The following is a 21849-nucleotide window of genomic DNA, read 5'->3' on the forward strand; positions in this document are numbered from 1 at the left end:
GCGAATAAACCTGTGGACCATAAATCAAGTCGCGCGTAACGTCAAAAGAATCATCTGCAAAAAGATGGGTGCAACATGAGGACCTCCCAAGAAAATGGGTGAAATATAAGGACTTCGCAGGAGGTCACCAATCCGAGTACATTTCTCGCCCAAGCACCCTTAACTGCGGAGTTCTGATAGAATCCGTTGCATTAGTGCTGGTATGATCCCTCATGTATCATTCTGCACTGCAAATACATACACTCTGTCTCCTTCTATCCCCCCTCCCGTCATTTGTTTCCTTGTGCGTGCACTCTGCATCTCTCTTTCTCGTTCTAATTTCAAGTAATATGCCCCGGCACCGTGACTCACCTTTGCAATTGTACCAGCGGTTTATAATTCCATTCGCGCATAACGTTGAACAACCCATCCGAAAATATGTAGGTGCAACACGAGGGCTTCCCAGGTGGTCACCCATCCGAGTACTACTCTCGCCCAAGCACACTTAACTGCGGAGTTCTGATGGGATCCGGAGCTTTAGTGCTGGTATGATCGCACCTGTTTAATTTTGTGCTGCAAATACATACACTCCTTCTCCTTTCTTCCCCCTCCCGTCATTTGTTTCCTTGTGCGTTCACACTTCACATCTCGTTCTCGTTCTAATATCGATTAAAATGCCCCTGCTTCTTGACTCACATTTGCATATAAACCAGCGGACCCTAGTTCCAGACGCGCGTAACGTCGAACGACCCGTCTGAAAAAAAATTGGTGCGACACGAGAACTTCCCGTGCTCGTTCCAATATCAAGTAAAATGCTACGGTGCCGTGACTCACATTTGCGAATAAACCTGAGGACCATAATTAAAGTCGCGCGTAACGTCGAACGGCACATTTGAAAAATAGAAAATGGGTGCAACACGAGAACTTCCCAGGAGGTAACCCATCATTGTACTACTTTCGCCAAAGCACACTTAACTGCAGAGTTCTGGTGGGATCCGGTGCATTTGTGCTAGTGTGACTGCACCTGTTTAATTTCGTGCTGAAAATACATACACTCCTTATTCCCTCCCGCCCTCCTATCATTTGTTTCCTTGTGCGTTTACACTGCACCTCTTCTTCTCGTTCTAATATCGACTAAAATGCCCTTGATTCTTGACTCACATTTGCGTATAAACCAGCAGACCATAGTTCCAGTCGCGCGTAACGTCGAACGACCCATCTGAAAAAAAATTATTGCGATACGAGGACTTCCCAAAAGGTCAACCATCCGAGTACTACTCTCGCCCAAGCACACTTAACTGCAGAGTTCTAATGGGATCCAGTGCATTAGTGCTGGTATGATGCCACTTGTTTAATTTTGCGCTTCAAATACATACACTCCTTCTCTTTTCTTCCTCATCCCGTCATTTGTTTCCATGTGCGTGCGCACTGCACCTCCCTTACTCATTCTAATATCAAGTAAAATGCCACAGCGCCGTGACTCACATTTGCGAATAAACCTGCGAACCATAAATCAAGTCGCGCGTAACGTCGAAAGAATCATCTGCAAAAAGATGGGTGCAACACGAGGACCTCCCAAGAAAATGGGTGAAATATAAGGACTTCGCAGGAGGTCACCCATCCGAGTACTTTTCTCGCCTAAGCACCCTTAACTGCGGAGTACTGATAGAATCTATTGCATTAGTGCTGGTATGATCCCTCATGTTTCATTCTGCACTGCAAATACATACACGAGGACTTCCCAGGAGGTCACCCATCCGAGTACTACTCTCGCCCAAACACACTTAACTGCGGAGTTATGATGGGATCCGGTGCATTAGTGGTGGTATGATCGCATTCGTTTAATTCCGCGCTGCAAATACATAAACTCCTTCTCCTTTCTTCCCCCTCCCGTCATATGTTTCCTTGTGCGTGCGCTCTGCATCTCTCTCTCTCGTTCTAATATCAAGTAGTATGCCCTAGCATCGTGACTCACCTTTGCAAATGAACCAGCGGTTTATAATTCCATTCGCGCGTAACGTCGAACAACCCATCCGAAAAAATAGGTGAAACACGAGGGCTTCCCAAGTGGTCACCCATCCGAGTACTACTCTCGCCCAAGCACACTTAACTGCGGAGTTCTGATGGGATCCGGGGCTTTAGTGCTGGTATGATCGCACCTATTTAATTTCGCGCTGCAAATACATACACTCCATCTCCTTTCCTCCCCGTCCGGTCATTTGTTTCCTTGTGCGTTCACACTTCACCTCTCATTCTCGTTCTAATATCGATTAAAATGCCCCTGCTTCTTGACTCACATTTGCGTTTAAACCAGCGAACCCTAGTTTCAGTCGCGCGTAACGTCGAACGACCCATCTGAAAAACAATTGGTGCGACACGAGGACTTCCCAAGAGGTCACCCATCCGAGTACTAATCTTGCCCAAGCACACTTCACTGCGGAGTTCTGATGGGATCCGGTGCATTAGTGCTGGTATGATCGCACCTGTTTAATTTTGCGCTGCAAATACATAAACTCATCCCCTTTCTTCCCCCCCTCGTCATTTGTTTCCTTGTGCGTGCACACTGTACCTCCCGTTCTCGTTCTAATATCAAGTAAAATGCTACAGCGCCGGGACTCACATTTGCGAATAAACCTGAGGACCATAATTCAAGTCGCGCGTAACGTCGAAAGAATCATCTGCAAAAAAATGGGTGCAACACGAGGACTTCACAAGAAAATGGGTGAAATATAAGGACTTCGCAGGAGGTAACCCATGCTAGTACTACTCTCGCCCAAGCACCCTTACCTACGGAGTTCTGATAGAATCCGTTGCATTAGTGCTGGTATGATCGCACCTGTTTAATTTCGCGCTGCTAATGCATACACTCCTTCTCCTTTCTTCCCCCTCCCGTCATTTGTTTCCTTGTGCGTTCACACTTCACCTCTCATTCTCGTTCTAATATCGATTAAAATGCCCCTACTTCTTGACTCACATTTGCTTATAAACCAGCGGACCCTAGTTCCAGACACGCCTACCATCGAACGACCCGTCTGAAAAAAAATTAGTGCGACACGAGGACTTCCCAGGAGGTCACCCATCCGAGTACTAATCTCGCCTAAGCACAATTCACTGCGGAGTTCTGATGGGATCCGGTGCATTAGTACTGTTACGATCGCACCTCCGCAGTTAAGTGTGCTTGGGCGAGAGTAGTACTCGGATGGGTGACCTCTTGGGAAGTCCTCGTGTCGCACCAATTTTTTTTCAGATGGGTCGTTCGACGTTACGCGCGACTGGAACTAGGGTCCGCTGGTTTATACGCAAATGTGAGTCAAGAAGCAGGGGCATTTTAATCGATATTAGAACGAGAAGGAGAGGTGCAGTGTGAACGCACAAGGAAACAATTTATGGGAGGGGGAGAGAAGGAGAAGGAGAAACAGGTGCGATCATACCAGCACTAATTCAACGGATTCTATCAGAACTCCGTAGGTAAGGGTGCTTGGGCGAGAGTACTACTAGCATGGGTTACCTCCTGCGAAGTCCTTATATTTCACCCATTTTCTTGTGAAGTCCTCGTGTTGCACCCACTTTTTTGCAGATGATTCTTTCGACATTACGCGCGACTTGAATTATGGTCCTCAGGTTTATTCGCAAATGTGATTCACGGCGCTGTAGCATTTTACTTGATATTAGAACGAGAACGGGATGTGCAGTGCGCACGCACAAGGAAATAAATGACGGGAGGGGGAAGAAAGGGGAATGAGTTTATGTATTTGCAGTGCAAAATTAAACAGATGTGCCGTTCGACGTTACGCGCGACTTTAATTATGGTCCGCAGATTTATTCGCAAATGTGAGTCACAGCGCTGTGGCATTTTACTTGATATTTGAACGAGAACGAGAGGTGCAGTGCGCACGCACAAGGAAACAAATGACGGGAGGGGGAAGAAAGGAGAAGGAGTGTATGTATTTTCCGCACGAAATGAAACAGGTGCGATCATACCAGCACTAATGCAACGGATTCTATCAGAACTCCGTAAGTAAGGGTGCTTGGGCGAGAGTAGTACTAGCATGGGTTACCTCCTGCGAAGTCCTTATATTTCACCCATTTTCTTGTGAAGTCCTCGTGTTGCACCCATTTTTTTGTAGATGATTCTTTCGATGATACGCGCGACTTGATTTATGGTCCGCAGGTTTATTCGCAAATGTGAGTCACGGCACCGTGGCATTTTACTTGATATTAGAACGAGTACGGGAGGTGCAGTGCGCACGCACAAGGAAACAAATGACGGGAGGTGGAAGAAAAGAGAAGGAGTGTATGTATTTGAAGCGCAAAATTAAACAAGTGGCATCATACCAGCACTAATGCACTGGATCCCATCAGAACTCTGCAGTTAAGTGTGCTTGGGCGAGAGTAGTACTCGGATGGTTGACCTCTTGGGAAGTCCTCGTATCGCAACAATTTTTTTTCAGATGGGTCGTTCGACGTTACGCGCGACTGGAACTATGGTCCGCTGGTTTATACGCAAATGTGAGTCAAGAATCAGGGACATTTTAATCGATATTAGAACGAGAAGGAGAGGTGCAGTGTGAACGCACAAGGAAACAAATGATGGGAGGGGGGGAGGGAAGAAAGAGTGTATGTATTTTGAGCACGAAATGAAACAGGTGCGATCATACCAGCACTAATGCAACGGATTCTATTAGAACTCCGTAGGTAAGGGTGCTTGGGCGAGAGTAGTACTAGCATGGGTTACCTCCTGCGAAGTCTTTATATTTCACCCATTTTCTTGTGAAGTCCTCGTGTTGCACCCATTTTTTTGCAGATGATTCTTTCGACGATACGCGCGACTTGAATTATGGTCCTCAGGTTTATTCGCAAATATAAGTCACGACACCTTAGCATTTTACTTGATATTAGAACGAGCACGGGAGGTGTAGTGCGCACGCACAAGGAAACAAATGACGGGAGGGGGAAGAAAGGAGAAGGAGTTTATGTATTTGCAGCGCGGAATTAAAGGGGTGCGATCATACCAGCACTAATGCAACGGATTCTATCAGAACTCCGCAGTTAAGGGTGCTTGGGCGAGAAAAGTACTAGGATGGGTGACCTCCTGCGAAGTCCTTATATTTCACTCATTTTCTTGGGAGGTCCTCGTGTTGCACCCATCTTTTTGCAGATGATTCTTTCGACGTTACGCGCGACTTGATTAATGGTCCGCAAGTTTATTCGCAAATGTGAGTCACGGCGCCGTGGCATTTTACTTGATATTAGAACGAGTACGGGAGGTACAGTGCGCACGCACAAGGAAACAATTGACGGGAGGGGGAAGAAAGGAGAAGGAGTTTATGTATTTACAGTGCGAAATTAAACAAGTGGCATCATGCCAGCACTAATGCACTGGATCCCATCAGTACTCTGCAGTTAAGCGTGCTTGGGCGAGAGTAGTACTCGGATGGATGACCTCTTGGGAAGTCCTCGTATCGCAACAATTTTTTTTTCAGATGGGTCGTTCGACGTTACGCGCGACTGGAACTATGGTCAGCTGGTTTATACGCAAATGTGAGTCAAGAATCAGGGGCATTTTAATCGATATTAGAACGAGAATGAGAGCTGCAGTGTGAACGCACAAGGAAATAAATGATGGGAGGGGGGGAGGGAAGAAGGAGTGTATGTATTTTCAGCACGAAATTAAACAGGTGCGGTCACACCAGCACAAATGCACCGGATCCCATCAGAACTCCACAGTTAAGTGTGCTTTAGCGAAAGTAGTACAATGATGGGTTACCTCCTGGGAAGTTCTCGTGTTGCACCCATTTTTTTTTTTTCAAATGTGCCGTTCGACATTACGCGCGACTTTAATTATGGTCCGCAGATTTATTCGCAAATGTGAGTCACGGCGCCGTGGCATTTTACATTATATTTGAACGACAACGAGAGGTGCAGTGCGCACGCACAAGGAAACAAATGACGGGAGGGGGAAGAAAGGAGAAAGAGTTTATGTATTTGCAGCGCAAAATTAAACAGGTGCGATCATACCAGCACTAATGCACCGGATCCCATCAGAACTCTGCAGTTAAGTGTGCTTGGGCGAGAGTATTACTCGGATGGGTGACCTCTTGGGAAGTCCTCGTGCCGCAGTAATTTTTTTTTCAGACGGGTCGCTCGACGTTACGTGCGACTAGAACTAGGGTCCACTGGTTTATACGCAAATGTGAGTCAAGAAGCAGGGGCATTTTAATCGATATTAGAACGAGAAGGAGAGTTGCAGAGTGCACGCACAAGGAAACAAATGACGGGAGGGGGGATGGAGGGAGAAAAAGTGTATGTATTTGCAGCGCAGAATGAAACATGAGTAATCATACCAACATGAATGCAACAGATTCTATCATAAATGCGCAAGTTAAGGGTGCTTGGGCGAGAGTAGCACTAGGATGGGTGACCTCCTGCGAAGTCCTTATATTTCACCCATTTTCTTAGGAAGTCCTCGTGTTGCAACCATTTTTTTTGCAGATGATTCTTTCGACGATACGCACGACTTGAATTATGGTCCTCAGGTTTATTCGCAAATGTGAGTCACGGCACCGTAGCATTTTACTTGATATTAGAACGAGAACGGGAGGTACAGTGCGCACGCACAAGGAAACAAATGACGGGAGGGGGAAGAAAGGAGAACGAGTTTATGTATTTGCAGCGCGGAATTAAACGGGTGCGATCATACCAGCACTAATGCACCGAATCCCATCAGAACTCCGCAGTTAAGTGTGCTTAGGCGAGAGTAGTACTCGGATGGGTGACCTCTTAGGAAGTCCTCGTGTCGTACCAATTTTTTTTCAGACGGGTCGTTCGACGTTACGCGTGACTGGAACTAGGGTCTGCTAGTTTATATGCAAATGTGAGTCAAGAAGCAGGGGCATCTTAATCGATATTAGAACGAGAAGGAGAGTTGCAATGTGAATGCACAAGGAAACAATTGATGGGAGGGGGAGGGAAGGAGAAAATGTGTATGTATTTGCAGCGCAGAATGAAACAGGTGCGATCATACCAGCACTAATGCAACGGATTCTATCAGAACTCCGTAAGTAAGGGTTCTTGGGCGAGAGGAGTAATAGCATGGATTACCTCCTGCGAAGTCCTTATATTTCACCCATTTTCTTGTGAAGTCCTCGTGTTGCACCCATTTTTTTGCAGATGATTCTTTCGACGTTACGCGCGACTTGAATTATGGTCCTCAGGTTTATTCGCAAATGTGAGTCACGGCGCTGTAGCATTTTACTTGATATTAGAACGAGAACGGGAGGTGCAGCGCGCACGCACAAGGAAACAAATGACGGGAGGGGGAAGAAAAGAGAGGGAATGTATGTATTTGCAGCGCGAAACTAAACAGGTGCGATCATACCAGCACTAAAGCCAAGGATCCCATCAGAACTCCGCAGTTAAGTGTACTTGGGCGAGATTAGTACTCGGATGGTTGACCTCCTGGGAAGTCCTCGTGTCGCACAAATTTTTTTTCAGACTCGTCGTTCGACGTTACGCGCATCTGGAACTAGGGTCCGCTGGTTTATACGTAAATGTGAGTCAAGAAGCAAGGGCATTTTAATCGATATTAGAACGAGAATGAGAGGTGAAGTGTGAACGCACAAGGAAACAAATGACGGGAGGGGGAAGAAAGGAGGAGTGTATGTATTTGCAGCGTGGAATTAAAGAGGTGCGATCATAGCAGCACTAAAGCCCCGGATCCCATCAGAACTCCGCAGTTAAATGTGCTTGGGCGAGAGTAGTACTCGGATGGGTGACCACCTGGGAAGCCCTCGTGTTGCACCTATTTTGTTTTGGATGGGTTGTTCGACGTTACGCGCGAATGGAATTATAAACCGCTGGTTCATTTGCAAAGGTGAGTCATGGTGCCGGAGCATATTACTTGATATTAGAACGAGAAAGAGAGATGCAGAGTGCACGCACAAGGAAACAAATTACGGGAGGGGGGATGGGTGGAGAGAGAGTGAATGTATTTACAGTGCAGAAAGAAACATGAGGGATCATACGAGCAATAATGCAACAGATTCTATCAGAACTCCGCAGTTAAGGGTGCTTGGGCGAAAAAAGTACTCGAATGGGTGACATCCTGCGAAGTCCTTATATTTCACCCATTTTCTTAGGAGGTCCTCGTGTTGCACCCATCTTTTTGGATATGATTCTTTCGACGCTACGCGCAACTTGATTTATGGTCCGCAGGTTTATTCGTAAATGTGAGTCACGGTACCGTGGCATTTTACTTGATATTAGAACGAGTACGGGAGGTGCAGTGCGCACGCACAAGGAAACAAATGACGGGAGGAGGAAGAAAAAAGAAGGAGTGTATGTATTTGAAGCGCAAAATTAAACAAGTGGCATCATACCAGCACTAATGCACTGGATCCCATCAGAACTCTGCAGTTAAGCGTGCTTGGGCGAGAGTAGTCCTTGGATGGATGACCTCTTGGGAAGTCCTCGTATCGCAATAATTTTTTTTCAGATGGGTCGCTCGACGTTACGCGCGACTGGAACTATGGTCCGCTGGTTTATACGCAAATGTGAGTCAAGAATCAGGGGCATTTTAATCGATATTAGAACGAGAATGAGAGGTGTAGTGTGAACGCATAAGGAAACAAATGACGGGAGGGGGAAGAATGGAGGAGTGTATGTATTTGCAGCGCAAAATTAAAGATGTGCGATCATAGCAGCACTAAAGCCCCGGATCCCATCAGAACTCCGCAGTTAAGTGTGCTTGGGCGAGAGTAGTACTCGGATGGGTGACCACCTGGGAAACCCTCGTGTTGCACCTATTTTTTTCGGATGGGTTTTTCGACATTACGCGCGAATGGAATTATAAACTGCTGGTTCATTTGCAAAGGTGAGTCACGGTGCCGGGGCATATTACTGGATATTAGAACGATAAAGAGAGATGCAGAGTGCACGCACAAGGAAACAAATGACGGGAGGGGGAAGAAAGGAGAAGGAGTATATGTATTTGCAGCGCGAAATTAAACAGGTGCGATCATACCAGCACTAATGCACCGGATCCCATCAGAACTCCGCAGTTAAGTGTGCTTGGGGGAGAGTAGTACTTGGATGGGTGACCTCCTTGGAAGTCCTCGTGTCGCATTAATTTTTTTTTCAGACGGGTCGTTCGACGTTACGCGCGACTAGAACTAGGGTCCACTGGTTTATACGCAAATGTGAGTCAAGAAGCAGGGACATTTTAATCGATATTAGAACGAGAAGGAGAGATGCAGAGTGCACACACAAGGAAACAAATGACGGGAGGGGGATGGAAGGAGAAAAAGTGTATGTATTTGCAGCGCAGAATGAAACATGAGCAATCATACCAGCACGAATGCAACGGATTCTATCAGAACTCCGCAAGTTAAGGGTGCTTGGGCGAGAGTAGCACTAGGATGGGTGACCTCCTGCGAAGTCCTTAAATTTCACCCATTTTCTTAGGAAGTCCTCGTGTTGCACCCATTTTTTTGCAGATGATTCTTTCGACGATACGCGCGACTTGAATTATGGTCCTCAGGTTTATTCGCAAATTTGAGTCACGACACTTTAGCATTTTACTTGATATTAGAACGAGCACGGGAGGTGTAGTGCGCACGCACAAGGAAACAAATGACGGGAGGGGGAAGAAAGGAGAAGGAGTTTATGTATTTGCAGCGCGGAATTAAAGGGGTGCGATCATACCAGCACTAATGCGCCGGATCCCTTCAGAAGTCCGCAGTTAAGTGTGCTTGGGCGAGAGTAGTACTCGGATGGGTGACCTCCTAGGAAGTCCTCGTGTCGCACCAATTTTTTTTCAGACTGGTCGTTCAACGTTACGCGCGACTGGAATTAGGGTCCGCTGGTTTATACGCAAATGTGAGTCAAGAAGCAGGGGCATTTTAATCGATATTAGAACGAGAAGGAGAGGTGCAGTGTGAACGAACAAGGAAACAATTGATGGGAGGGGGAGGGAAGGAGAAGGAGTGTATGTATTTGCAGTGCGAATTTAAACAGGTGCGATCTTACCAGCACTAAAGCCCCGGATCCCATCAGAATTCCGCAGTTAAGTTTGCTTGGGCGAGAGTAGTACTCGGATGGGTGACCACTTGGGAAGCCCTCGTGTTGCACCTATTTTTTTTCGGATGGGTTTCTCGACGTTACGCGCGAATGGAATTATAGACCGCTGGTTCATTTGCAAAGGTGAGTCACGGTGCAGGGGCATATTACTTGATATTAGAATGAGAAAGAGAGATGTAGAGTGCACGCACAAGGAAACGAATGACGGGAAAAAGGATGGAAAGAGAAAGAGTGTATGTATTTGCAGTGCAGAATGAAACATGAGGGATCATACCAGCACTAATGCAACAGATTCTATCAGAACTCCGCAGTTAAGGGTGCTTGGGCGAGAGTAGTACTCGGATGGGTGACCACTTCGGAAGTCCTCGTGTTGCACCCATTTTCTTGGGAGGACCTCGTGTTGCACCCATCTTTTTGCAGATGATTCTTTCGACGTTACGCGCGACTTGATTTTTGGTCCGAAGGTTTATTCGCGCGTAACGTCGAACGGCACATCTGAAAAAAAGAAAATGGGTGCAACATGAGAACTTCCCAGGAGGTAACCCATCATTGTACTACTTTCGCCAAAGCACACTTAACTGCGGAGTTCTGATGGGATCCGGTGCAGTTGTGCTGGTGTGACCGCACCTGTTTAATTTCGTGCTGAAAATAAATACACTCCTTCTTCCCTCCCCCCCTCCCATCATTTGTTTCCTTGTGCGTTCACACTGCATCTCTCATTCTCGTTTTAATATCGATTAAAATGCCCCTGATTCTTGACTCACATTTGCGTATAAACCAGCGGACCATAGTTCCAGTCGCGCGTAACGTCGAACAACCCATCTGAAAAAAAATTGTTGCGATACGAGGACTTCCCAAGAGGTCAACCATCCGAGTACTACTCTCGCCCAAGCACACTTAACTGCAGAGTTCTGATGGGATCCAGTGCATTAGTGCTGGTATGATGCCACTTGTTTAATTTTGCGCTTCAAATACATACACTCCTTCTCTTTTCTTCCACCTCCCGTCATTTGTTTCCTTGTGCGTGCGCACTGCACGTCCCGTACTCGTTCTAATATCAAGTAAAATGCCACGGTGCCGTGACTCACATTTGCGAATAAACCTGCGGACCATAAATCAAGTCGCGCGTAACGTCGAAAGAATCATCTGCAAAAAGATGGGTGCAACACGAGGACCTCCCAAGAAAATGGGTGAAATATAAGGACTTCGCAGGAGGTCACCCATCCGAGTACTTTTCTTGCCCAAGCACCCTTAACTGCGGAGTTCTGATAGAATTCGTTGAATTAGTGCTGGTATGATCCCTCATGTTTCATTCTGCACTGCAAATACATACACTCTTTCTCCTCCCATCCCCCCTCCCGTCATTTGTTTCCTTGTGCGTGCACTCTGCATCTCTCCTTCTCGTTCTAATATCGATTAAAATGCCCCTGCTTCTTGACTCACATTTGCGAATAAACCAGTGGACCCTAGTTCCAGTCGCGCGTAACGTCGAACGACCCGTCTGAAAAAAAATTGTTGCGATACGAGTACTTCCCAAGAGGTCAACCATCCGAGTACTACTCTCGCCCAAGCACGCTTAACTGCAGAGTTCTGATGGGATCCAGTGCATTAGTGCTGGTATGATGCAACTTGTTTAATTTTGCGCTTCAAATACATACACTCCCTCTCTTTTCTTCCTCCTTCCATCATTTGTTTCCTTGTGCGTACGCACTGCACCTCCCGTACTCGTTCTAATATCAAGTAAAAAGCCACGGCGCCGTGACTCACATTTGGGAATAAACCTGCGGACCATAAATCAAGTCGCGCGTAACGTCGAAAGAATCATCTGCAAAAAGATGGGTGCAACACGACGACCTCCCAAGAAAATGGGTAAAATATAAGGACTTCGCAGGAGGTCACCCATCCGAGTACTTTTCTTGCCCAAGCACCCTTAACTGCGGAGTTCTGATAGAATTCGTTTAATTAGTGCTGGTATGATCCCTCATGTTTCATTCTGCACTGCAAATACAAACACTCTTTCTCCTCCCATCCCCCCTCCCGTCATTTGTTTCCTTGTTCGTGCACTCTGCATCTCTCTTTCTCGTTCTAATATCAAGTAATATTCCCTGGCACCATGACTCACCTTTGCAAATGAACCAGCGGTTTATAATTCCATTCGCGAGTAACGTCGAACAATCCATCCGAAAAAAAATTGGTGCAACACGACGGCTTCCCAAGTGGTCACCCATCCGAGTACTACCCTCGCCCAAGCACACTTAACTGCGGAGTTCTGATGGGATCCGGAGCTTTAGTGCTGGTATGATCGCACCTGTTTAATTTCGCGCTGCAAATACATACACTCCTTCTCCTTTCTTCCCCCTCCCGTCATTTGTTTCCTTGTGCGTTCACACTTCACCTCTCATTCTCGTTCTAATATCGATTAAAATGCCCCTGCTTGTTGACTCACATTTGCGTATAAACCAGCGGACCCAAGTTCCAGACGCGCGTAACGTCGAACGACCCGTCTGAAAAAAAATTTGTGCGACACGAGAACTTCACAAGAAAATGGGTGAAATATAAGGACTTCGCAGGAGGTAACCCATGCTAGTACTACTCTCGCCCAAGCACCCTTACCTACGGAGTTCTGATAGAATCCGTTGCATTAATGCTGGTATAATCGCACCTGTTCCATTTCGTGCTGAAAATACATACACTCCCTCCCCTTCCCTCCCCCTCTCATCAATTGTTTCCTTGTGCGTTCACACTGCACCTCTCCTTCTCGTTCTAATATCGATTAAAATGCCCCTGTTTCTTGACTCACATTTGCGTATAAACCAGCGGACTCTAGTTCCAGTCGCATGTAACGTCGAACAACCCGTCTGAAAAAAAATTGGTGCGACACGAGGACTTCCTAGGAGGTCACCCATTCGAGTACTACTCTCGCCCAAGCACACTTAACTGCGGAGTTCTGATGGGATCCGGTGCATTAGTGCTGGTATGATCGCATAAGTTTAATTTTGCGCTTCAAATACATAAACTCCTTCTCCTTTCTTCCCCCTCCCGTCAATTGTTTCCTTGTGCGTGCGCACTGCACCTCCCGTGCTCGTTCTAATATCAAGTAAAATGCCACAGTGCCGTGACTCACATTGGCGAAAAAACCTGCGGACCATAAATCAAGTCGTCCGTAACGTCGTAAGAATCATCTGTAAAAAGATGGGTGCAACACGAGGACCTCCCAAGAAAATGGGTGAAATATAAGGACTTCGCAGGAGGTCACCCATCCGAGTACTTTTCTCGCCCAAGCACCCTTAACTGCGGAGTTATGATAGAATCCGTTGCATTAGTGCTGGTATGATCCCTCATGTTTCATTCTGCACTGCAAATACATACACTATTTCTCCTCCCATCCCCCCTCCCGTCATTTGTTTCCTTGTGCGTGCACTCTGCATCTCTCTTTCTCGTTCTAATATCAAGTAATATGCCCCGGCACCGTGACTCACCTTTGCAAATGAACCAGCGGTTTATAATTCCATTCGAGCGTAACGTCGAACAACCCATCCGAAAGAAAATTGGTGCAACACGAGGGCTTCCCAAGTCGTCACCCATCCGAGTACTACTCCCACCCAAGCACACTTAACTGTGGAGTTCTGATGGGATCAGGAGCTTTAGTGCTGGTATGATCGCACCTGTTTAATTTCACGCTTCAAATACATACACTCCTTCTCCTTTCTTCCCCCTCCCGTCATTTGTTTCCTTGTGCGTTCACACTTCACCTCTCATTCTCGTTCTAATATCGATTAAAATGCCCCTGCTTCTTGACTCACATTTGTGTATAAACCAGCGGACCCTAGTTCCAGAAGTGCATAACATCGAACGACCCGTCTGAAAAAAAATTGGTGCGACACGAGGACTTCCCAAGAGGTCACCCATCCTAGTACTAATCTCGCCCAAGCATACTTCACTGTGGAGTTCTGATGGGATCCGGTGCAATAGTGCTGGTATGATCGCACCCGTTTAATTTTGCGCTGCAAATACATAAACTCATTCCCCTTTCTTCCCCCTCCCGTCATTTGTTTCCTTGTGCGTGCGCACTGCACCTCCCGTTCTCGTTCTAATATCAAGTAAAATGCCATGGCGCCGTGACTCACATTTGCGAATAAACCTGAGGACCATAATTCATGTCGCCCGTAACGTCGAAAGAATCATCTGCAAAAAATTGGGTGCAACACGAGGACTTCACAAGAAAATGGGTGAAATATAAGGACTTCGCAGGAGGTAACCCATGCTAGTACTACTCTCGCCAAAGCACCCTTACCTACGGAGTTCTGATAGAATCCATTGCATTAGTGCTGGTATGATCGCACTTATTTCATTTCGCGCTGCAAATACATACACTCCTTCTCATTTCTTCCCCCTCCCGTCATTTGTTTCCTTGTGCGTGCGCACTGCACCTCTCGTTCTCGTTCAAATATCAAGTAAAATGCCACGGCGCCGTGGCTCACATTTGCGAATAAATCTGCGGAGCATAATTAAAGTCGCGCGTAACGTCGAGCGTCACATCTGAAAAAAAGAAAAAGGGTGCAACACGAGAACTTCCCAGGAGGTAACCCATCATTGTACTACTTTCGCCAAAGCACAGTTAACTGCGGAGTTCTGATGGGATCCGGTGCATTTGTGCTGGTGTGACCACACCTGTTTAATTTCGTGCTGAAAATACATACACTCCTTCTTCCCTCCTCCCCTCCCATCATTTGTTTCCTTGTGCGTTCACACTGCACCTCTCCTTCTCGTTCTAATATCGATTAAAATGCCCCGGATTCTTCACTCACATTTGTGTATAAACCAGTGGACCATAGTTTCAGTCGCGCGTAACGTCGAACGACCCATCTGAAAAAAAATTGTTGCGATACGAGGACTTCCCAAGAGGTCATCCATCCGAGTACTACTCTCGACCAAGCACACTTAACTGTAGAGATCTGATGGGATCAAGTGCATTAGTGCTGGTATGATGCCACTTGTTTAATTTTGCGCTTCAAATACATACACTCATTCTCTTTTCTTCCTCCTCCCGTCATTTGTTTCCTTGTGCGTGCGCACTGCACCTCCCGTACTCGTTCTAATATCAAGTAAAATGCCACGGCGCCGTGACTCACATTTGCGAATAAACCTGCGGACCATAAATCATGTCGCGCGTAACGTCGAAAGAATCATCTGCAAAAAGATGGGTGCAACACGAGGACCTCCCGAGAAAATGGGTGAAATATAAGGACTTCGCAGGAGGTAACCCATCCGAGTACTACTCTCGCCCAAGCACACTTAACTGCAGAGTTCTGATGGGATCCGGGGCTTTAGTGCTGGTATGATCGCACCTGTTTAATTTCGCGCTGCAAATACATACACTCATTCTCCTTTCTTCCCCCTCCCATCAATTGTTTCCTTGTGCGTTCACACTGCACCTCTCATTCTCGTTCTAATATCGATTAAAATGCCCCTGCTTCTTGACTCACATTTGCGTATAAACCAGCGGACCCTAGTTCCAGTCGCGTGTAACGTTGAACGACCCGTCTGAAAAAAAATTGTTGCGACACGAGGACTTCCCAGGAGGTCACCCATCCGAGTACTACTCTCGCCCAAGCACACTTAACTGCAGAGTTCTGATAGGATCCGGTGCATTAGTGGTGGTATGATCGCACCCGGTGAATTCCGCGCTGCAAATACATAAACTCCTTCCCATTTCTTCCCCCTCCCGTCATTTATTTCCATGTGCGTGCGCACTGCACCTCCCGTGCTCGTTCTACTATCAAGTAAAATGTTACGGTGCAGTGACTCACATTTGCGAATAAACCTGAGGACCATTATTCAAGTCGCGCGTATCGTTAAAAGAATCATTTGCAAAAAATGGGTGCAACACGAGGACTTCCCAAGAAAATGGGTGAAATATAAGGACTTCGCAGGAGGTCACCCATCCGAGTACTTTACTCGCCCAAGCACCCTTAACTGCAGAGTTCTGATAGAATCCGTTGCATTAGTGCTGGTATGATCCCTCATGTTTCATTCTGCACTGCAAATACATACACTCTTTCTCCTCCCATCCCCCCTCCCGTCATTTGTTTCCTTGTGCGTGCACTCTGCATCTCTCTTTCTCGCTCTAATATCAAGTAATATGCCCCTGCACCGTGGCTCACCTTTGAAAATGAACCAGCGGTTTATAATTCCATTCGCGCGTAACGTCGAACAACCCATCCGAAAAAAAATTGGTGCACCACGAGGGCTTCCCAAGTGGTCACCCATCCGAGTACTACACTCGCCCAAGCACACTTAACTGCGGAGTTCTGATGGGATCCGGAGCTTTAGTGCTGGTATGATCGCACCTATTTAATTTCGCACTGCAAATAGATACACTCCTTCTCCTTTCTTCCCCCTCCCGTCATTTGTTTCCTTGTGCGTTCACACTTCACCTCTCATTCTTGTTTTAATATCGATTAAAATGCCCCTGCTTATTGACTCACATTTGCGTGTAAACCAGCGGACCCTAGTTCCAAACGCGCGTAACGTCGAACGACCCGTCTGAAAAAAATTGGTGCGACACGAGGACTTCCCAGGAGGTCACCCATCCGAGTACTAATCTCGCCCAAGCACACTTCACTGCGGAGTTCTGATGGGATCCGGTGCATTAGTGCTGGTGTGATCGCACCTGTTTAATTGTTGCGATACGAGTACTTCCCAAGAGGTCACCCATCCGAGTACTACTCTTGCCCAAGCACACTTAACTGCAGAGTTCTGATGGGATCCCGTGCATTATTGCCGGTATGATGCAACTTGTTTAATTTTGCGCTACGAATACATACGCTCCTTCTCTTTTCTTCCTCCTCCCGTCATTTGTTTCCTTGTGCGTGCGCACTGCACCTCTCCTTCTCGTTTTAATATCGATTAAAATGCCCTTGCTTCTTGACTCACAATTGCGTATAAACCAGCGGACCCCAGTTCTAGTCGCGTGTAACGTCGAACGACCTCTCTGAAAAAAAATTTATGCGACACAAGGAATTCCCAGGAGGTCACCCATCCGAGTTCTACTCTCGCCCAAGCACACTTAACTGCGGAGTTCTGATTGGATCCGGTGCATTAGTGCTGGTATGATCGCACCCGTTTAATTTCGCGCTGCAAATACATAAACTCCTTCTCCTTTCTTCCCCCTCCCGTCATTTGTTTCCTTGTGCGTGCGCACTGCACCTCCCGGGCTCGTTCTAATATCAAGTAAAATCCTACGGTGCCGTGACTCACATTTGCGAATAAACTTGAGGACCATTATTCAAGTCGCGCGTATCGTCGAAAGAATCATCTGTAAAAAAATGGGTGCAACACGAGGACTTCCTAAGAAAATGGGTGAAATATAAGGACTTCGCAGGAGGTCACCCATCCTAGTGCTACTATCGCCCAAGCACCCTTAACTTGAGGAGTTCTGATAGAATCCGTTTCATTGGTGCTGGTATGATTTCTCATGGTTCATTCTGCGTTGCAAATACATAAACTTTTTCTCCCTCCATCCCCCCTCCCGTCATTTGTTTCCTTGTGCGTGCACTCTGCATCTCTCCTTCTCATTCTAATATCGATTAAAATGCCCCTGCTTCTTGACTCACATTTGCGTATAAACCAGCGGACCCCAGTTCCAGTCGCGCGTAACGTCAAACGACCCGTCTGGAAAAAAATTTGTGCGACACGAGGACTTCCCAGGAAGTCACCCATCCGAGTACTACTCTCGCCCAAGCACACTTGACTGCGGAGTTCTGATGGAATCTGGTGCATTAGTGCTGGTATGATCGCAACCGTTTAATTCCGCGATGCATATACATAAACTCCTTCTCCTTTCTTCCCCCTCCCGTCATTTGTTTCCTTGTGCGTGCACACTGCACCTCTCGTTCTCATTCAAATATCAAGTAAAATGTCAGGGCGCCGTGACTCACATTTGCGAATAAATTTACGGACCATAATTAAAGTCGCGCGTAACGTCGAACAGCACATCTGAAAAAAAAAAATGGGTGTAACACGAGAACTTCCCAGGAGGTAACCCATCATTGTACTACTTTCGCCAAAGCACACTTAACTGCGGAGTTCTGATGGGATCCGGTGCATTTGCGCTAGTGTGACCGCACCTGTTTAATTTCGTGCTGAAAATACATACACTATTTCTTCCCACCCCCCTCCCATCATTTGTTTCCTTGTGCGTTCACACTGCACCTCTCATTCTCGTTCTAATATCGATTAAAATGCCCCTGATTCTTGACTCACATTTGCGTATAAACCAGCAGACCATAGTTCCAGTCGCGCGTAACGTCGAACGACCCGTCTGAAAAAAAATTGGTGCGACACAAGGACTTCCCAGGTGGTCACCCATCCGAGTACTACTCTCGCCCAAGCAAACTTAACTGCAGAGTTCTGATGGGATCCAGTGCATTAGTGCTGGTATGATCGCACCCGTTTAATTCCGCACTGCAAATACATAAACTCCTTCTCCTTTCTTCCCCCTCCCGTCATTTGTTTCCTTGTGCGTGCGCACTGCACCTCCCGTGCTCGATCTAATATCAAGTAAAATGCCACGGCGCCGTGACTCACATTTGCGAATAAACCTGCAGACCATAAATCAAGTCGCGCGTAACGTCGAAAGAATCATCTGCAAAAAGATGGGTGCAACACGAGGACCTCCCAAGAAAATGGGTGAAATATAAGGACTTCGCAGGAGGTCACCCATCCGAGTACTTTACTCGCCCAAGCACCCTTAACTGCAGAGTTCTGATAGAATCCGTTGCATTAGTGCTGGTATGATCCCTCATGTTTCATTCTGCACTGCAAATACATACACTCTTTCTCCTCCCATCCCCCCTCCCGTCATTTGTTTCCTTGTGCGTGCACTCTGCATCTCTCTTTCTCGCTCTAATATCAAGTAATATGCCCCGGCACCGTGGCTCACCATTGAAAATGACCCAGCGGTTTATAATTCCATTCACGCGTAACGTCGAACGACCCATCCGAAAAAAAAAGGTGCAACACGAGGGCTTCCCAGGTGGTCACCGATCCGAGTACTGCTCTCACCCAAGCACACTTAACTGCGGAGTTCTGATGGGATCCGGGGCTGTAGTGCTGGTATGATCGCACCTGTTTAATTTCGCGCTGCAAATACATACACTCATTCTCCTTTCGTCACCCTCCCGTCATTTGTTTCCTTGTGCGTGTGCCCTGCACCTCTCGTTCTCGTTCAAATATCATGTAAAATGCCATGGCGCCGTGACTCACATTTGCGAATAAATCTGCGGACCATAATTAAAGTCGCGCGTAACGTCGAACGGCACATCTGAAAAAAGGAAAATGGGTGCAACATGAGAACTTCCCAGGAGGCAACCCATCATTGTACTACTTTCGCCAAAGCACACTTAACTGCGGAGTTCTGATGGGATCCGGTGCATTAGTGCTGGTGTGACCGCACCTGTTTAATTTCGTGCTGAAAATACATACACTCCTTCTTCCCTCCCCCCTCTCATCATTTGTTTCCTTGTGCGTTCACACTGCACCTCTCATTCTCGTTCTAATATCGATTAAAATGCCCCTGATTCTTGACTCACATTTGCGTATAAACCAGCAGACCATAGTTCCAGTCGCGCGTAACGTCGAACGACCCGTCTGAAAAAAAATTGGTGCGACACAAGGACTTCCCAGGTGGTCACCCATCCGAGTACTACTCTCGCCCAAGCAAACTTAACTGCAGAGTTCTGATGGGATCCAGTGCATTAGTGCTGGTATGATCGCACCCGTTTAATTCCGCACTGCAAATACATAAACTCCTTCTCCTTTCTTCCCCCTCCCGTCATTTGTTTCCTTGTGCGTGCGCACTGCACCTCCCGTGCTCGATCTAATATCAAGTAAAATGCCACGGCGCCGTGACTCACATTTGCGAATAAACCTGCAGACCATAAATCAAGTCGCGCGTAACGTCGAAAGAATCATCTGCAAAAAGATGGGTGCAACACGAGGACCTCCCAAGAAAATGGGTGAAATATAAGGACTTCGCAGGAGGTCACCCATCCGAGTACTTTACTCGCCCAAGCACCCTTAACTGCAGAGTTCTGATAGAATCCGTTGCATTAGTGCTGGTATGATCCCTCATGTTTCATTCTGCACTGCAAATACATACACTCTTTCTCCTCCCATCCCCCCTCCCGTCATTTGTTTCCTTGTGCGTGCACTCTGCATCTCTCTTTCTCGCTCTAATATCAAGTAATATGCCCCGGCACCGTGGCTCACCATTGAAAATGACCCAGCGGTTTATAATTCCATTCACGCGTAACGTCGAACGACCCATCCGAAAAAAAAAGGTGCAACACGAGGGCTTCCCAGGTGGTCACCGATCCGAGTACTGCTCTCACCCAAGCACACTTAACTGCGGAGTTCTGATGGGATCCGGGGCTGTAGTGCTGGTATGATCGCACCTGTTTAATTTCGCGCTGCAAATACATACACTCATTCTCCTTTCGTCACCCTCCCGTCATTTGTTTCCTTGTGCGTGTGCCCTGCACCTCTCGTTCTCGTTCAAATATCATGTAAAATGCCATGGCGCCGTGACTCACATTTGCGAATAAATCTGCGGACCATAATTAAAGTCGCGCGTAACGTCGAACGGCACATCTGAAAAAAGGAAAATGGGTGCAACATGAGAACTTCCCAGGAGGCAACCCATCATTGTACTACTTTCGCCAAAGCACACTTAACTGCGGAGTTCTGATGGGATCCGGTGCATTAGTGCTGGTGTGACCGCACCTGTTTAATTTCGTGCTGAAAATACATACACTCCTTCTTCCCTCCCCCCTCTCATCATTTGTTTCCTTGTGCGTTCACACTGCACCTCTCCTTCTTGTTCGAATATGGATTAAAATGCCCCTGATTCTTGACTCACATTTGCGTATAAACCAGTGGACCATAGTTCCAGTCGCGCGTAACGTCGAACGACCCGTCTGAAAAAAAATTGGTGCGACACGAGGACTTCCCAGGTGGTCACCCATCTGAGTACTACTCTCGCCCAAGCACACCTAACTGCAGAGTTCTGATGGGATCCAGTGCATTAGTACTGGTATGATCGCACCCGTTTAATTCCGCACTGCAAATACATAAACTCCTTCTCCTTTCTTCCCCCTCCCGTCATTTGTTTCCTTGTGCGTGCGCACTGCACCTCCCGTGCTCGATCTAATATCAAGTAAAATGCCACGGCGCCGTGACTCACATTTGCGAATAAACCTGCAGACCATAAATCAAGTCGCGCATAACGTCGAAAGAATCATCTGCAAAAAGATGGGTGCAACACGAGGACCTCCCAAGAAAATGGGTGAAATATAAGGACTTCGCAGGAGGTCACCCATCCGAGTACTTTACTTGCCCAAGCACCCTTGACTGTAGAGTTCTGATAGAATCCGTTGTATTAGTGCTGGTATGATCCCTCATGTTTCATCCTGCACTGCAAATACATACACTCTTTCTCCTCCCATCCCCCCTCCCGTCATTTGTTTCCTTGTGCGTGCACTCTGCATCTCTCTTTCTCGTTCTAATATCAAGTAATATGCCCCGGCACCGTGACTCACCTTTGAAAATGAACCAGCGGTTTATAACTCCATTCGCGCGTAACGTCGAACAACTCATCCGAAATAAAATAGGTGCAACACGAGGGCTTCCCAGGAGCTCACCCATCCGAGTACTAATCTCGCCCAAGCACACTTAACTGCGGAGTTCTGATGGGATCCGGTGCATTAGTGCTGTTATGATCGCACCTGTTTA

At 47.0% G+C, this 21849-nt stretch overlaps 6 non-coding genes and 39 pseudogenes across 6 annotated transcripts; 13 read left to right on the top strand and 32 right to left on the bottom strand.

Annotated features, from left to right (window-relative positions):
- Window positions 1-420: 420 nt before the first annotated feature.
- LOC148245151 (5S ribosomal RNA) lies at window positions 421-539 on the bottom strand. Its single transcript, XR_015814319.1, has one exon. It is a non-coding gene; the product is annotated as a 5S ribosomal RNA (ribosomal RNA).
- A 347-nt stretch (window positions 540-886) lies between these two features.
- LOC148245152 (5S ribosomal RNA) lies at window positions 887-1005 on the bottom strand (annotated as a pseudogene).
- A 204-nt stretch (window positions 1006-1209) lies between these two features.
- LOC148245153 (5S ribosomal RNA) lies at window positions 1210-1327 on the bottom strand (annotated as a pseudogene).
- A 371-nt stretch (window positions 1328-1698) lies between these two features.
- Window positions 1699-1818, bottom strand: LOC148245154 (5S ribosomal RNA; annotated as a pseudogene).
- Window positions 1819-2021: 203 nt separating this feature from the next.
- LOC148245155 (5S ribosomal RNA) lies at window positions 2022-2140 on the bottom strand. Its single transcript, XR_015815250.1, has one exon. It is a non-coding gene; the product is annotated as a 5S ribosomal RNA (ribosomal RNA).
- Window positions 2141-2345: 205 nt separating this feature from the next.
- Window positions 2346-2464, bottom strand: LOC148245156 (5S ribosomal RNA). The gene has a single exon (XR_015815395.1). It is a non-coding gene; the product is annotated as a 5S ribosomal RNA (ribosomal RNA).
- Window positions 2465-3022: 558 nt separating this feature from the next.
- On the bottom strand, window positions 3023-3141 carry LOC148245157 (5S ribosomal RNA; annotated as a pseudogene).
- A 1160-nt stretch (window positions 3142-4301) lies between these two features.
- On the top strand, window positions 4302-4419 carry LOC148245158 (5S ribosomal RNA; annotated as a pseudogene).
- Window positions 4420-4977: 558 nt separating this feature from the next.
- LOC148245159 (5S ribosomal RNA) lies at window positions 4978-5096 on the top strand (annotated as a pseudogene).
- A 236-nt stretch (window positions 5097-5332) lies between these two features.
- LOC148245160 (5S ribosomal RNA) lies at window positions 5333-5450 on the top strand (annotated as a pseudogene).
- Window positions 5451-5655: 205 nt separating this feature from the next.
- On the top strand, window positions 5656-5774 carry LOC148245161 (5S ribosomal RNA; annotated as a pseudogene).
- A 209-nt stretch (window positions 5775-5983) lies between these two features.
- LOC148245162 (5S ribosomal RNA) lies at window positions 5984-6102 on the top strand (annotated as a pseudogene).
- A 563-nt stretch (window positions 6103-6665) lies between these two features.
- Window positions 6666-6784, top strand: LOC148245163 (5S ribosomal RNA; annotated as a pseudogene).
- A 559-nt stretch (window positions 6785-7343) lies between these two features.
- On the top strand, window positions 7344-7462 carry LOC148245164 (5S ribosomal RNA; annotated as a pseudogene).
- A 202-nt stretch (window positions 7463-7664) lies between these two features.
- LOC148245165 (5S ribosomal RNA) lies at window positions 7665-7783 on the top strand. Its single transcript, XR_015815094.1, has one exon. It is a non-coding gene; the product is annotated as a 5S ribosomal RNA (ribosomal RNA).
- A 561-nt stretch (window positions 7784-8344) lies between these two features.
- Window positions 8345-8462, top strand: LOC148245166 (5S ribosomal RNA; annotated as a pseudogene).
- A 202-nt stretch (window positions 8463-8664) lies between these two features.
- LOC148245167 (5S ribosomal RNA) lies at window positions 8665-8783 on the top strand (annotated as a pseudogene).
- Window positions 8784-8987: 204 nt separating this feature from the next.
- Window positions 8988-9106, top strand: LOC148245168 (5S ribosomal RNA; annotated as a pseudogene).
- A 561-nt stretch (window positions 9107-9667) lies between these two features.
- On the top strand, window positions 9668-9786 carry LOC148245169 (5S ribosomal RNA; annotated as a pseudogene).
- Window positions 9787-9991: 205 nt separating this feature from the next.
- On the top strand, window positions 9992-10110 carry LOC148245170 (5S ribosomal RNA; annotated as a pseudogene).
- A 456-nt stretch (window positions 10111-10566) lies between these two features.
- On the bottom strand, window positions 10567-10685 carry LOC148245171 (5S ribosomal RNA; annotated as a pseudogene).
- Window positions 10686-10889: 204 nt separating this feature from the next.
- On the bottom strand, window positions 10890-11007 carry LOC148245172 (5S ribosomal RNA; annotated as a pseudogene).
- Window positions 11008-11568: 561 nt separating this feature from the next.
- On the bottom strand, window positions 11569-11686 carry LOC148245173 (5S ribosomal RNA; annotated as a pseudogene).
- Window positions 11687-12247: 561 nt separating this feature from the next.
- On the bottom strand, window positions 12248-12366 carry LOC148245174 (5S ribosomal RNA). The gene has a single exon (XR_015814930.1). It is a non-coding gene; the product is annotated as a 5S ribosomal RNA (ribosomal RNA).
- A 559-nt stretch (window positions 12367-12925) lies between these two features.
- LOC148245175 (5S ribosomal RNA) lies at window positions 12926-13044 on the bottom strand (annotated as a pseudogene).
- Window positions 13045-13604: 560 nt separating this feature from the next.
- On the bottom strand, window positions 13605-13723 carry LOC148245176 (5S ribosomal RNA; annotated as a pseudogene).
- A 205-nt stretch (window positions 13724-13928) lies between these two features.
- Window positions 13929-14047, bottom strand: LOC148245177 (5S ribosomal RNA; annotated as a pseudogene).
- Window positions 14048-14610: 563 nt separating this feature from the next.
- Window positions 14611-14729, bottom strand: LOC148245178 (5S ribosomal RNA; annotated as a pseudogene).
- Window positions 14730-14933: 204 nt separating this feature from the next.
- Window positions 14934-15051, bottom strand: LOC148245179 (5S ribosomal RNA; annotated as a pseudogene).
- A 236-nt stretch (window positions 15052-15287) lies between these two features.
- On the bottom strand, window positions 15288-15406 carry LOC148245180 (5S ribosomal RNA; annotated as a pseudogene).
- Window positions 15407-15611: 205 nt separating this feature from the next.
- LOC148245181 (5S ribosomal RNA) lies at window positions 15612-15730 on the bottom strand (annotated as a pseudogene).
- Window positions 15731-16289: 559 nt separating this feature from the next.
- Window positions 16290-16408, bottom strand: LOC148245182 (5S ribosomal RNA; annotated as a pseudogene).
- A 204-nt stretch (window positions 16409-16612) lies between these two features.
- LOC148245183 (5S ribosomal RNA) lies at window positions 16613-16731 on the bottom strand. Its single transcript, XR_015814860.1, has one exon. It is a non-coding gene; the product is annotated as a 5S ribosomal RNA (ribosomal RNA).
- Window positions 16732-16737: 6 nt separating this feature from the next.
- On the bottom strand, window positions 16738-16855 carry LOC148245184 (5S ribosomal RNA; annotated as a pseudogene).
- A 206-nt stretch (window positions 16856-17061) lies between these two features.
- Window positions 17062-17180, bottom strand: LOC148245185 (5S ribosomal RNA; annotated as a pseudogene).
- Window positions 17181-17741: 561 nt separating this feature from the next.
- On the bottom strand, window positions 17742-17860 carry LOC148245186 (5S ribosomal RNA; annotated as a pseudogene).
- Window positions 17861-18068: 208 nt separating this feature from the next.
- LOC148245187 (5S ribosomal RNA) lies at window positions 18069-18187 on the bottom strand (annotated as a pseudogene).
- Window positions 18188-18390: 203 nt separating this feature from the next.
- LOC148245188 (5S ribosomal RNA) lies at window positions 18391-18509 on the bottom strand (annotated as a pseudogene).
- A 559-nt stretch (window positions 18510-19068) lies between these two features.
- LOC148245189 (5S ribosomal RNA) lies at window positions 19069-19187 on the bottom strand (annotated as a pseudogene).
- Window positions 19188-19396: 209 nt separating this feature from the next.
- On the bottom strand, window positions 19397-19515 carry LOC148245190 (5S ribosomal RNA; annotated as a pseudogene).
- A 203-nt stretch (window positions 19516-19718) lies between these two features.
- Window positions 19719-19837, bottom strand: LOC148245191 (5S ribosomal RNA; annotated as a pseudogene).
- A 559-nt stretch (window positions 19838-20396) lies between these two features.
- Window positions 20397-20515, bottom strand: LOC148245192 (5S ribosomal RNA; annotated as a pseudogene).
- A 209-nt stretch (window positions 20516-20724) lies between these two features.
- LOC148245193 (5S ribosomal RNA) lies at window positions 20725-20843 on the bottom strand (annotated as a pseudogene).
- A 203-nt stretch (window positions 20844-21046) lies between these two features.
- On the bottom strand, window positions 21047-21165 carry LOC148245194 (5S ribosomal RNA; annotated as a pseudogene).
- A 560-nt stretch (window positions 21166-21725) lies between these two features.
- On the bottom strand, window positions 21726-21844 carry LOC148245195 (5S ribosomal RNA; annotated as a pseudogene).
- Between the last annotated feature and the right edge of the window lie 5 nt (window positions 21845-21849).

The sequence above is a fragment of the Carica papaya genome, chromosome 8 (assembly GCF_054855325.1).
Source record: "Carica papaya isolate Zhongbai chromosome 8, ASM5485532v1, whole genome shotgun sequence".
Classification (NCBI taxonomy): domain Eukaryota; kingdom Viridiplantae; phylum Streptophyta; class Magnoliopsida; order Brassicales; family Caricaceae; genus Carica; species Carica papaya.